At 49.7% G+C, this 11,533-nt stretch overlaps 1 long non-coding RNA gene across 2 annotated transcripts in view; it reads right to left on the reverse strand.

Annotated features, from left to right (window-relative positions):
* Positions 1–2,696: 2,696 nt before the first annotated feature.
* The window catches only part of LOC112835262 (uncharacterized), a 10,626-nt gene continuing 1,789 nt past the window's right edge, over positions 2,697–11,533 (reverse strand). The window contains exons 2-5 of one of the 2 annotated variants that reach the window (XR_003211158.2): positions 7,294–7,374; positions 6,557–6,713; positions 5,403–5,516; positions 2,697–2,957 (exon numbers count right to left, since the gene is read on the reverse strand). This is a non-coding gene — a long non-coding RNA (uncharacterized lncRNA). Of the gene's footprint in view, positions 2,958–5,402; positions 5,517–6,556; positions 6,714–7,293; positions 7,933–11,533 lie in introns of those variants that run through there. The other variant, XR_003211157.2, reaches the window with a different exon arrangement.

The raw sequence follows: 11,533 nt of genomic DNA on the forward strand, positions 1-11,533 counted from the left end.
CATCCCTGTGACCCAGGAATGGGACCCCAGATACATTTACGTGGGCATAAAATGACTTAGGTACAAGGTACTTCTTTGCAGCTTACTTGTTACAGAAGATTGGAAGTAACCTAATTGGCTCCCTGTGGGACTGGCCGATTAAATGATGCTTCATTCATAAAACCAAGTTCTATTCAGAAGTTGAGAAATTAGTATACAACTCGAGCACTAATATATCACTAAGTGTAAAAAGGCAGTGTGTAGAGCAGCTTATAAATTCTGTATTATGTATATAAACTGTATGTGGTGTAAAGGGGCAGAGAATGTATAGACATATAACACATACAAAAGCAACCCCATAGCCTGGGCTTCAGGAAAACCTTCCAGAAACTGATGGTGCAGCTGCTGCAGGGCGAAGCCCAGGGAGAGCTTGTGCCTCAGGCGCTGGGGCCCATGAGCACGGATCCAGCCCCTGCTGCGGGCACTCACCACCCCTGCTGTCTTCTGGGGCCTTGGACTTCATGACACAGACCATTCCCAGGCAGGCTTTCCACAGGATGGCTTCCAAAAATGCTCTAAACAACTTCACAGGTTTCTGATTATTTAAACAATCTCCCTTGGTCACCATAAAGGTGACATTTATAATTTTTACATTACTTTTTCTAATTACACGTGTTCCTCTAATGTTCCCCTGTCTAGATGTAGAAATCATCGCGAGGAGAAAGTCTTACGTCCTCCATTGCTTATTTGGCTTCCAAGCAGCAATAAACTAAACGACCATGGAAATACCTTTTCAACTATTTCTCATAATGATGTAATTAAACTCAACAAGATTAAAAAATATATCCCCTAAACAGGACCTTATGCTTTTTGAACTATACCCAAGGATTCAGGAATATTTTATGATATGCTACTTCTGTGTGTGTGTGTGTGATTCCAACTTCTGATGATTTGGGGTGTATATTCCAAATCCAGTAGTGTCAGGCAACACATTCTTATAAATCATTTTCCAAATATAAAATTACAAAAGTTTAACTCAAATATATTCTATTGTTTCATTTACAAATATTTACGAAGGGTTTACAACATGCTACAAAAAAAGACCCTCTTAGACCTATTCTTAAAATGAAAATGAAGAGAGAGAAATAGAAGTAAATAAGAGTAACCAAAGACAAAATCTCAATAATCATTCAGCCTTATAGTGGTCTAGTTATGGAAAACACTTTCCCACTCTTTCACTTTTTTTAATTGCCCCATTTCATGGGTCTCCAGGCATTTTCCAGCTAATTTACGATGGCCAGGAGGTAAGAATCAGACAGCTGTTCCTCAAAGTAGCTCAAGTAAAACTGGGTTTTCTGAACAGATGCAGAGTACCGAGCAACCAAATCTGTGATGAAGCTGGAGCCCTTGACAAGCGGACATTTCCTGCCGAAAGGTCTCTTCTTGCCCTCAGCTGGACGCAGCCAGGCCCGCCTGCTCAAGACCTCTGGGCCTGTCGGCTCCTCTCCGCCCTACTCTGCACACTAGCTCTCCCTACCCGTTCCCAATCTCTGTCTTCGAGACCAGTGCCCCACTGTGGTGCCGTCCCTACCAGCCAGAGCCCTTGCTCTGTGACCACGGTCCCCTGAGAGAGACCCAGAGGGCGCCGGGCTCCACCTAGACCAGGACGCAGAAGGCCCCTCAGCCCAGGCTCTCCGCAGGGTCGGGAAGCTCGGGTGCCTGGAGTGTTGCAGGTACAAGATGGGGCAGGTGGGAAGGAAATGGAAGATAGCATGCAAATCAGTCAATATATCCTCCGCAAAACCCAAGGTATCCAGAAGGGTGATTCCAGAAAGCGGTGTTTGCTTCAAGAGTATGTGGACATGTTAAAAGGTATGACATATTTCCGAGCAAATATGATCTTAGATTGCCCCGCTTATGAATTTTTAATGATTAGCGGTGATCTTCAGAGTACGTCTCAGAGTCCTCGATGTCAGTGATCTTCCTGATCTTCCTGTTCTTACCTGTCCAGGCTCGGTTCACGAGACGCCTTGCTCCCCGCCGCACTCTCCCTCACTTCCAGAACTTTCTACATCCTGTAGTTGTTCTTTGCATCATTAGCACTTACTGTCACCTAGTTATGCTGAAACACTTTTGTTTCTAGGTTTTCAAAAGCACTTGCAGTCAGGTTTATTCTGGATGAAGCAGGGAGGTGGGAATGCAAGGGGGCATGCAGCACCTCGGCGCTCACAGCGAGCCCGCTTCCGACAGGCGTGTGGCCCGCGGGTGCCCCTTCCTCCCCGCTGGAGGAATCAGATCAGGAAAGATTCGAAACTGGTTCCTGCAAAATGAAAGTAGTTAAGAGCTTCCATGTCATTGGCCTCTCCTGTGGCGTTGGCATGATATCATGAATCAAAGCTTTATAATCAAGTTACAATGTTATAATGTCAGACTTTCCATCATCCGCCAGCAGAAAATTGTGTTTTGGGGGAAAGCAAGAGACGACCTTTCAGATGCTCCGGGTTCCAACTGTATTCTGCATTTGTGTAAGGCTGCGCTTGGCTGCACCCGTGTTGCCATGAGAGGTTATATTGCACAGATGAATAAACTGCGTTTTTCATAAAACCGGTGATGATTGCATCTGCCAAGGCAGGACTGCACAGCCACACATCAACACACATCTCGTACAAAGTTCCACAATGAGCCAGAGATGATGCAATAATTTTTGTAGAACAGCATTTGAAATTTTGCTTTTATCTACATTTTTTATAATAGTCAGCAGAGAACTGATTGCATCCCTCCCAGAAGAGAATAATTTGGCATTTTAAAGAAGTTCAGAGGCACACATTAGCACAAAAAACACATCGCGCTTCAGCATGTCGGGCACACACATCTTCAAGGCCGCTTCCCGGCACTTTGTCTCTCAGCTCTTCCAAATGCTGCTATTTTTTAAAAGCATCCAGATGTCTATCCTAAAGGCAATTATTTCCTTAAAGCTCCTAAAGAGTTGGAGACAAACAAAAAATACATTTTAACATTTGTATGTTTATCCCCCAGCCATAGGAGTTAAACATTAAATTCACCAGGACTCTGAAAGTTGTAGGGGAAAAGGCCTATGCATAAATTCAGTCACTGACAGTAGGAGGTCTGCCGAGACTCCCGCATTCTCTCGGGAAGCAGGTCAGTGCCTCCATGAGTTTCTACGTCTACTTGGCTAGTCTACATCATCTAGCTGTTCAGACAAATACTAATCTAGCTGTGTCCACACGGGTATTTTATAGACATGCTTAATGTCTTCTATCAGTCACCAGTAAAAAGACTACCCTTGAGAATGTGGGTGGAGCTCATCGTATCAGCTGGAAGCCTTCGGAACAAACACGGAGGTTTCCTGGAGAAGGAATTCCAGCCCAGCCTACAGCATCGGCCTCTGCCCGGGTCCCCAGCCTGCCGGCCTGCCCTGCAAACTCTAGACTGAACGGGTCTCCACGGTTTGTGATCCACTCCCTGAAATGAACTTTGCTGCAGATGGCAGATGGACTGACCCATGCATAGACATCTCCCCTTCATATTGGTTGTTTCTCTGGAGAACCCTGACTAACCACCTTCCCGTACTGGAATAGTAATTAATGTATAACCCACATCTGACAGTTTTTGCAAGGACAAAAGCCCCGTGTATGTATTTAGATACATTGTCTTAATGAACAAATTCTTTGTGGCATTAGATCAGTTTTTTCCAAGCCATAATCCTAAACAAATTGCCTGAGTGACTAAAGTGGCAAGAGGCAGCAGGACAGCTGGCAAAGGGCTTTTATTATTTCCAGGATAACCTGAAAGATGCGATTCCTTGTGACGGGGGCTGTGTGCTCTACCTGGCACAGTCAGAACTTTCCAATGCACACACGGCCCAAAGGCGCCAGGTTGATCTGTAGATGCTTCCCCGGATGCTCCTGAGGTATAATGAGAGTCTGCTCCTAAATACTTAATCAGCTTTAAGTGCACTTTTCTGCCAGCTTGATTATTATATATTTGTCTCATTTCCCAATTTAGATCATGTAGTTAAAGTTAAACGCACCCATGAAAGAGTGTCATTAACTCTTCGGAAGAGCTCCGCCTGACTGTCTCTAGCTAACGCCTATGAACCCTCTAGATGAAAAGTGGAAGTTGAGAGTCATCTCCAAGGGGATCAACCTGCCATTTCCTAGAAAATATTATCATAGGAAGAGAAACTGACACAGGTGACAAGTGGCTTCTCCACCAGCCCTCCCTCCTCATGGCCCCACCTTCGTTACGTCATACAGCGTGGCATTGTTAGAACAAGATGCTGTGAGTTCTGGGTCTAAACCCATGGTATCCATTACTTCATAAAGGTGTGTTCGAATTATAAATGGAATTACAAATAATTCACCTAAAATGAGTGAAGGGAACTTTCAAAAGAATCTTATGGTTTTTATTTTACTTTTTTTTAAAGATTTTATTTATTTATTTCAGAGAGAGGGAGAGAAAGAGTGTGTGAGTGGAAGCATGAGCTGGAGGAGAGGCAGAGGGAGAAGCAGACTCCCCGCTGAGCAGGGAGCCCGACGTGGGACTCGATCCTGGGATCATGACCGGAGCCGAAGGCAGATGCTTCACTGACTGAGCCACTCAGGAACCTCTAAAAGAATCTTTTGGTTTTTAAATTTTTCTCTGTAAATCTGGACTGTCGTTGGCTTTTCTCAAAGCAGGGGTCAGGTCAGGTCCGTACTGATAGAGTGAGGACATAAGCCTGCTCGGTGAGGCCACCGGTATCTAATTCAGGTTAACTGATCATTCCAGCAATATCCATCCCATAATTATTGCCAAGATTGTCATGTGTGCATTTACCTATTTTAGAGTGTTTCACCTGGGACTCTTGAGTAGATTAAGTAACACAAAGTAAAGACTTTTTATTCTTGTGCAACAACAAGAACACTGTAGTTCTACTGGTCCTTCAAATTTTCCCTCGTGTTTCATACACATTCTCTTGCCATTCACGACCTCCTATAATTTTACTCTGCAGATGAGGAAGTTGTGCCTTGCTTGCGGAGAATCTGTGACTCACCTGACAGGATATGATAGATCAGAGGAGTTGAAACTAGGACCTCACCCCCAGGCCGGTGTCCTTCGCTGTCAGTGCGTGTCATACTCTGTATTCTTCTGCCCCAGGCGTCTTTCCGAGCTCTGCCCCAGACAGCGAGTGATTTACATCCCACCTTTGGACTTCCGCTTCAGGACGCCTCCCCCCACCCCGCCCCAGGAGCTCTTCCTTCCCCTTGGACGGCAGAGAACAGGTCTGCACACATATGTCCTCATTCTGTTTGGTATCGAGGTGTTACTCTAGCAACCCACTCTACTCCCGTATCCTCGGGGAACAGGGAGGGAAAGGATCGATGGGAGACACAAGGACACCTTTGCGTCAGACTCACAACCAGAAGCAGGCTCCCAGCAAGGCCATCAGCCGGTCCCCAAGCACCACCCTGAGCAGGGGAGAGCCAGGCATCTCTTTATGGGTGGAAAATAGGGAAAAACCAGCTGATGATATCCTGCTAAGTAGGAAAAGCAGATTACAAAATAATAACTACAGCACAATTACAATTTTATTCATACCGCACGAATGACAACATTTGAAAGTGAAAATGCATCCTACGCCCGAGTAATTATATCCCAGGAGAATAATAATCTGGAGCTGTTTATTTTTAAAAATGTGTCTCTGCATTTTCTTTTTTTTTTTAAGATTTTATTTATTTATTTGACAGAGAGAGAGAGATTGAGAACACAAGCAGGGGGAGCGGCAGAGGGAGAGGGGGAAGCGGACTCCCCATGGAGCAGGGAGCCTGATGTGGGGCTTGATCTCAGGACCAAGAGGAAGGCAGATGCTTCGCCGACTGAACCACCCAGGTGCCCCATGTCTATGCATTTTCTAACTTTCAACCACAGGCAGGTAGTGCTTGAGTAACACCGTGTGTAACAGGCATATTCCGAAGTCAATTCCAGTCACTCCTTGCCCCGTGGTCACTTGTGCAGTGTCCCACCGTCCCTCCCTCTGAGTCCGGGGCGTCAGCGCAGGGACCAGCAGGGATGGGCAGGGACGGCCCTGGACCCCCACCTAAGCACTTAGAAAGCTGCTCCTAGTTTGCAAGAGAAGCATCTTGGAACACCCCAGCACCTGGAGGGCACTGTCCACTTAGCCGAGAGACGACACGCCACTGGCGCTCAGCGGCCCACAGTGGTGCGGCCACCGCCCAAGTTCCCGCCGCCGACTCCCTTCCCGTGGCACAAGCACTCAGACCCTCTGGTGAGGTATTATTTGTAGACATGTACGTATGTACAGATATATATGGAGAGAAGAGGAGAGAGGGAGAGAAGAGGAGAGAGAGAAGGGGACCAGAAAATACTTGGAAAGGCAGGTTGAGCCTTTAAGAGCCCCCACTAAATGTTAAAAATGTAACTTCTTTTTAACCTGTGTGTGGCCTCGTCCCATGGAGTTGGACGCCGTACAGCCTTGGAGCAGGTGTGTGCAGGCGACAGGGACAAGGGGCGTGAGCGCTCCACCCTATTCCGTGGGCGGTTAGGAGGGACCCACCTGTCCTGATGCGGCCCGGGTGCGCGGGGACACAGGTTCACTCAGGGAGGAGTTCGTGCCCTGCGACACGCTCTCACGGGAGCCAGTCCCCACACTGTCAAGACGGCGAAGCGTCTCTCACTTCACCCCATGATTTCAAGTCATCAGCCCCGAGTTCCTGTGCGCGCGGTAGGCGACATTTCAAAGAGCATGTTCACCCCACTTAAGAGAGTAAGCATCTCGAACACCCTCCAGTGCTCAGTGCTCCCCGGAAACAGGAGGTCGTTGTCATTACCCCTGTCCAACCTTATCAAGCTCTAGTCTCACGGCCTCGATCCAAGTCTAATCTCTTGGCCTGGTTGTGAACACTCCCTGTGATTATTCCACTGACAGTTTTTATTTCTGGCATGTATCAAAAATGCACAGCAGACACTCAGTCTTTACAGGGCGCCAGGCCCTGCTTGGGCACCCCACACCCACCATCTCACGTGACCCTTGGGACCATGGGAGGGATAAGCGCAGAACTATTGCCGCCCTTCACAAGTGCAGAGACTGAGCCCCGTACAGGCTAACGAGCTCACCCCAGGTCCCACAGCTAGTTTTGCTGTGGAGCAGATGGCCTGCCTCCTGTGTCCATGCTCTTCCTGTGCTAAAACTCAGTATGTCACTGTGACAGAAATCTTCCTTAAGGGCATGTCACATGCAAACGTGAGCTGCCGCTGCCCCTGGTGGGGCTGACAGCTTCTTCCTAAACTCACCGGAGTGACGCCACCCCTTCCGGTCATCAGGGATCATGCAAGCTCAGCTGGCCCCACTGGATGGAAGCCCCGGGCTCTCATCTGAAGATTGAATCCAAATGAGGAACACGAGCTGCTGGAAGCCCTGAGGGAAAACGCACCCTGCTTCGAAGCCCAGGCAGCAAAGGGGCCCTCGTCACGGCACCTGAGCTGCCACACCCAGCTGTACCCGAAGGTAGCTTCTATCTGAACTTTCTGTGACAACACGCAACGGAGTCCTTTAATTGCTCAAGTCATTCATGTTGGTTTTCTTCTACTTGCACCCAATAAATAATTTGGTCCAGGAGTGCGATGTTGTTACGAGCAGCTTGATACAGAATGAATATGGAACTGGCCGCATTGGAGGTGGGCAGTGATTGGCCATCCTTGACCTTTTAAAGCGAGCATGTGTCTAAACGACCTCGGTTGGCCATTGGCACTGGGTGACCGCCAGCCACAGGACTCGGGAATGGCAGGTCAATTCCAAATGAGAGAGAGCGTAAGCCCCTCAGGGAACAGATCCTCTGGAGAAGGACAGCTGCTGCGGACAGAGACAACCAGACGATGGCTTGGCGCACAGAAAACCTGTCTCCCTATGGCATGCAATCCAAAGCAGGGGCCCTCTGGGGACCCAGAGCCTTGCAGGGATCTCTCCCCACCCCACACCCCGCCCCCTGGGGCTGAGCCAGTGTCCGCAGGGAAGCAGGAACTTAACAGAAGGGAAGATGGAGGCGGAGGGGAACAATGATCTTCAAGCCTTTCCCAGGCCACTGGCTCTCCTTCATTTCTGGTGCTGAAGGTGGAGTCTCGGTGGCCTGCAGGGCCACCCCACTGGGCAGGGAGGAAGCGCCCTCCACCTTCTACCTGAGCAGCCCTGAGGCAAAGCACTTAAATGCCAAGTGGAGCCAAGGGAGGGCCTGTTCTAGGAGCAGAGTTCCCGCCCCAGTGAACTCCAGCTCAGAGGCAGTGACTGAGAAGCAGGGCTGCTTGTTACTAAGCAACCAACAGGAAACAAATAGGGCAGAACCCAACTTGTTAAAAAGGTTGTACTGCCAAGAGACTGGAAACCTACAGCGGGTCTCCTCCCCGCCAGGCAAAGCCCCGGGCCCTCAGATCTCTCCAGCCAGAAAGTGGCTTCACAGGGTGGTGACGGGAAGGCATCCCCGGCGCCATCCCCGAGGGACCCATGGGCCCAGGCCTGCGGGATGCTCTGCTGGACACACAGCCACTGAGGGCCCCGGGCTGTTCTGTCCACCCCCAAACGGCCAGTGCAGCGGGTTTTCTGCTCTCCTCCTTTCCACCTGAACTTTCATTACAATTCGTCCTTGTTTCCCTCTCCTGTGGTAATGGGGACAGCCACAGATCCCCAGGAGCTACCCCCAGATGGGGTGAGAGGGCTTGACATCACCTGGAGTCCTGAGCTGAGAGCTGGTGTGAGTCTGGGTGAGATCTGGCTTCAGGGCATGGGAAGGCGAAGGTGAGTGCATGTGCAGAAGCCCTAAGTGAGCCCCGCCCTCTCTTCGCTGAGGACCTCACTGTCCAGAAGCCACGTGCCCTCCTTCAGTGAAGGCACCCGGATACCAGCTCCAGAGGCACGTGCACTCCCAGAAGCTGCCCCCCATGCCTTGGCTCAGGGAATCCCACTCCCCTGGTTCAGGCCAAGGGTGGTCCCAAGAGTTAAAATGGTCCCAGCCCACAGCTGCCCTGGACTTGCAGGGCGCAGCTGGGAGCCCTGGAGCTGCGAGGAGCTGCTCTGTGGGGCAGTGAGGGGAGAAGCTCACCAGGGATGGAGCTGACTGTGAGGAATTCAGCGACCGGTGTCCTGGTCCGGGCATTGGATCTGCCGGGACACCCACACTTTCACCCACCTGGGAGGATACGTTTTCCTTCTCCTTTAGACATGCCCTCGGGCCCCGGCTGGGCACTGGCTAGCCAAGTGACCTGGGAAGGTTGCTGCACTGGGAGGTGCAGGGGAGAGAGAGGTGGTGGGGAACCTGAAGGGTCAGATGCTTCCTAGGCCCGTGTGGGCCCTGGGCGCTCTGTGAGACCCTGCCCAGGTGGACAGGACGCCGGCAGGGGCGGGCCAGGGGCGGAGGGCCGCAGCAGCAGGATGCGTGCATTTCTGTAATTAGTAAGGTCAGATCTGAGGACCCAGGATCTTAGGGAAATGTAACATTTCTTCAAGTCTGGGATAGAATAGACTGCTTTTCTTTGTGTAAACTGGATCGTATCTTAGGCTACCATAGAGATAAAATCACCGATGATCCCATATAATCCATGCTCGTTTGCATTTATTTTAATAGCCTGTGGCACATATCCTCCTGCCAAACAGAAGCAAATTCTATTTTCCTCACCAAAACCGACCTCTGAAATTGTTGATTTTGGTTGCCATAAGAACAGTTATATATAAATGTTTGATCCCAGAGGCAGAAATGTAGATATGCAGATTGATTGAACAATGGTTTGGTTTCTTTCAAATCACCAGTTAGTATCGAATATTTTAAGATGTAACATAATTAAAAGTCACGAAGAATACTCACTCATTCCAGTAAAAACTCCTGGGTGTCATTTCCCTTGCACAATTTAGCCAAAAGCTTCAAATACAAGATCGTATCCCCATAATGGGTGGTGGTGAGCATGTTATAAAACAGACTTGCAAGTGGCAATGTGTCTTGAAGGCTAATGGATTTATAAAGTGTGAAACAACCCTAGTCCCACCTCACTAGGATTGTGAAGAAATGAAGGCACAGTCACAGGAACAGGGGGTCCAAGGGCCCGGGAGAGATGCACCAGGGGCTGGGGCCCTCCTGTTTCATGAGGGCGTTCACCTGCCAGGACCACAGACCACAGAGGGGCTGCTGGGCGCTCATGCAGCTGAAACGGCACAGCCCCTCCCCAGCCCCCTACCTCGCTGCATATTCCTATTCTTCTGTTTCTTAAAAAGGGTTCCCAGATTTTATGAGCACTGGGCCCCACAAAACGTGTGCCCATGAGTGTAAGAAAATGTTAAGAGAGGGACATTTACAGTCCTTGAGGAGCACTTCCAAACAGGAATGTGGGCAGCCAGGGGCCCTTCTCTCCAGAAGGTTCTGTCTGTTTCCAACAGGCTGTCCTTTCTCACATCCTGAGCAATAACTGTCTCTTGGCTCCCCTGGCTGCTCCCACCCCGCCCCCACTTGCTTCACCCCTTTAGCGAACTCCCGGAAAGGAGGGTGTGCAGGTGCTGTCTCCGATTGCCCCCAACACTATTGCCCCCCACTCCAGTCAGGCTGTCACCCCAGTCCTGGCAAAGGTGACCCAAGACCTCCATGCCCCTAAGCCCAGGAGCCCCCACAGAATGTGGCCGCCTCCCGAGAGTCCTCGGGTGGCTCCGCCTCTCACCTGCCCCATCTGTAATGTCAGGCGGAGCCTCAGCAAATGCCTCCCCCAAGCTCCCACCCAGATCCCCCCTCTCTATTAAACACACCGACTCAGTCTCCACTCAGACACCAAAGAGCTGTGTCCAAAAGAGGGCTCCTGACCGCTCCCTTGTCAGTGGCAAAGTCATTCCTCCAGCTGCTCACACCCTCTGTGGTGTGTCCGCAGGCTCGATCTCCCATCTCATTTCCTAACATGCTCCCTCCACTGCTCTCTCCTCCAGCCACAGTGGGCTCCTAGGATTTCTTGACCAATTAGTTCTGCCCGCCCCAGGACCTTTGCACTTGCTGTCCCCATTTCCTAGAATGTGCTCCTGCACCCCCACCCCCGAGATATCTACGTGGCTTGCTTCCATCAGCACTTGCTCTCCCCCTTCCCTGTCTTATTTTTCTCCTTGATTCTTCTTTATAAGGGTCAGGTCCTTATCTTCCTCAGGCAGCCTGCTTACATGGCCCTCTGTCTACCCGTGATCTTTCTGTTGGGTGAGCTGTTGAGTTCCGTGTTCATGCACCTCATCTGCTGGTATTTGTGACCTGAGCAGAGTCTATCCACATACTAACTGGAATTTATGGTGAAACAGTCAACATTCAACCCTATGCAGGTAAACTATCTGCTTTACGAATATCCCCAGCAAATTGTTAATTACAAATCAGGATGAAAATGAGGTTCAGTCCTTGTCTCTACACAAAAATATAATTACAAAGGTAAGTCTGTTGACGAGGAAACTAAAGTAAACTCAAAATGCATGCAGTCTGGTCTACTGGAAATTATTTAGATTGATTTGTTTGCTTCCTTTAGCTTCAGC

This window comes from Callorhinus ursinus, unplaced genomic scaffold (assembly GCF_003265705.2).
Source record: "Callorhinus ursinus isolate GAN/ISIS: 27379988/994484 unplaced genomic scaffold, GSC_fseal_2.0 scaffold11, whole genome shotgun sequence".
Lineage (NCBI taxonomy): Eukaryota > Metazoa > Chordata > Mammalia > Carnivora > Otariidae > Callorhinus > Callorhinus ursinus.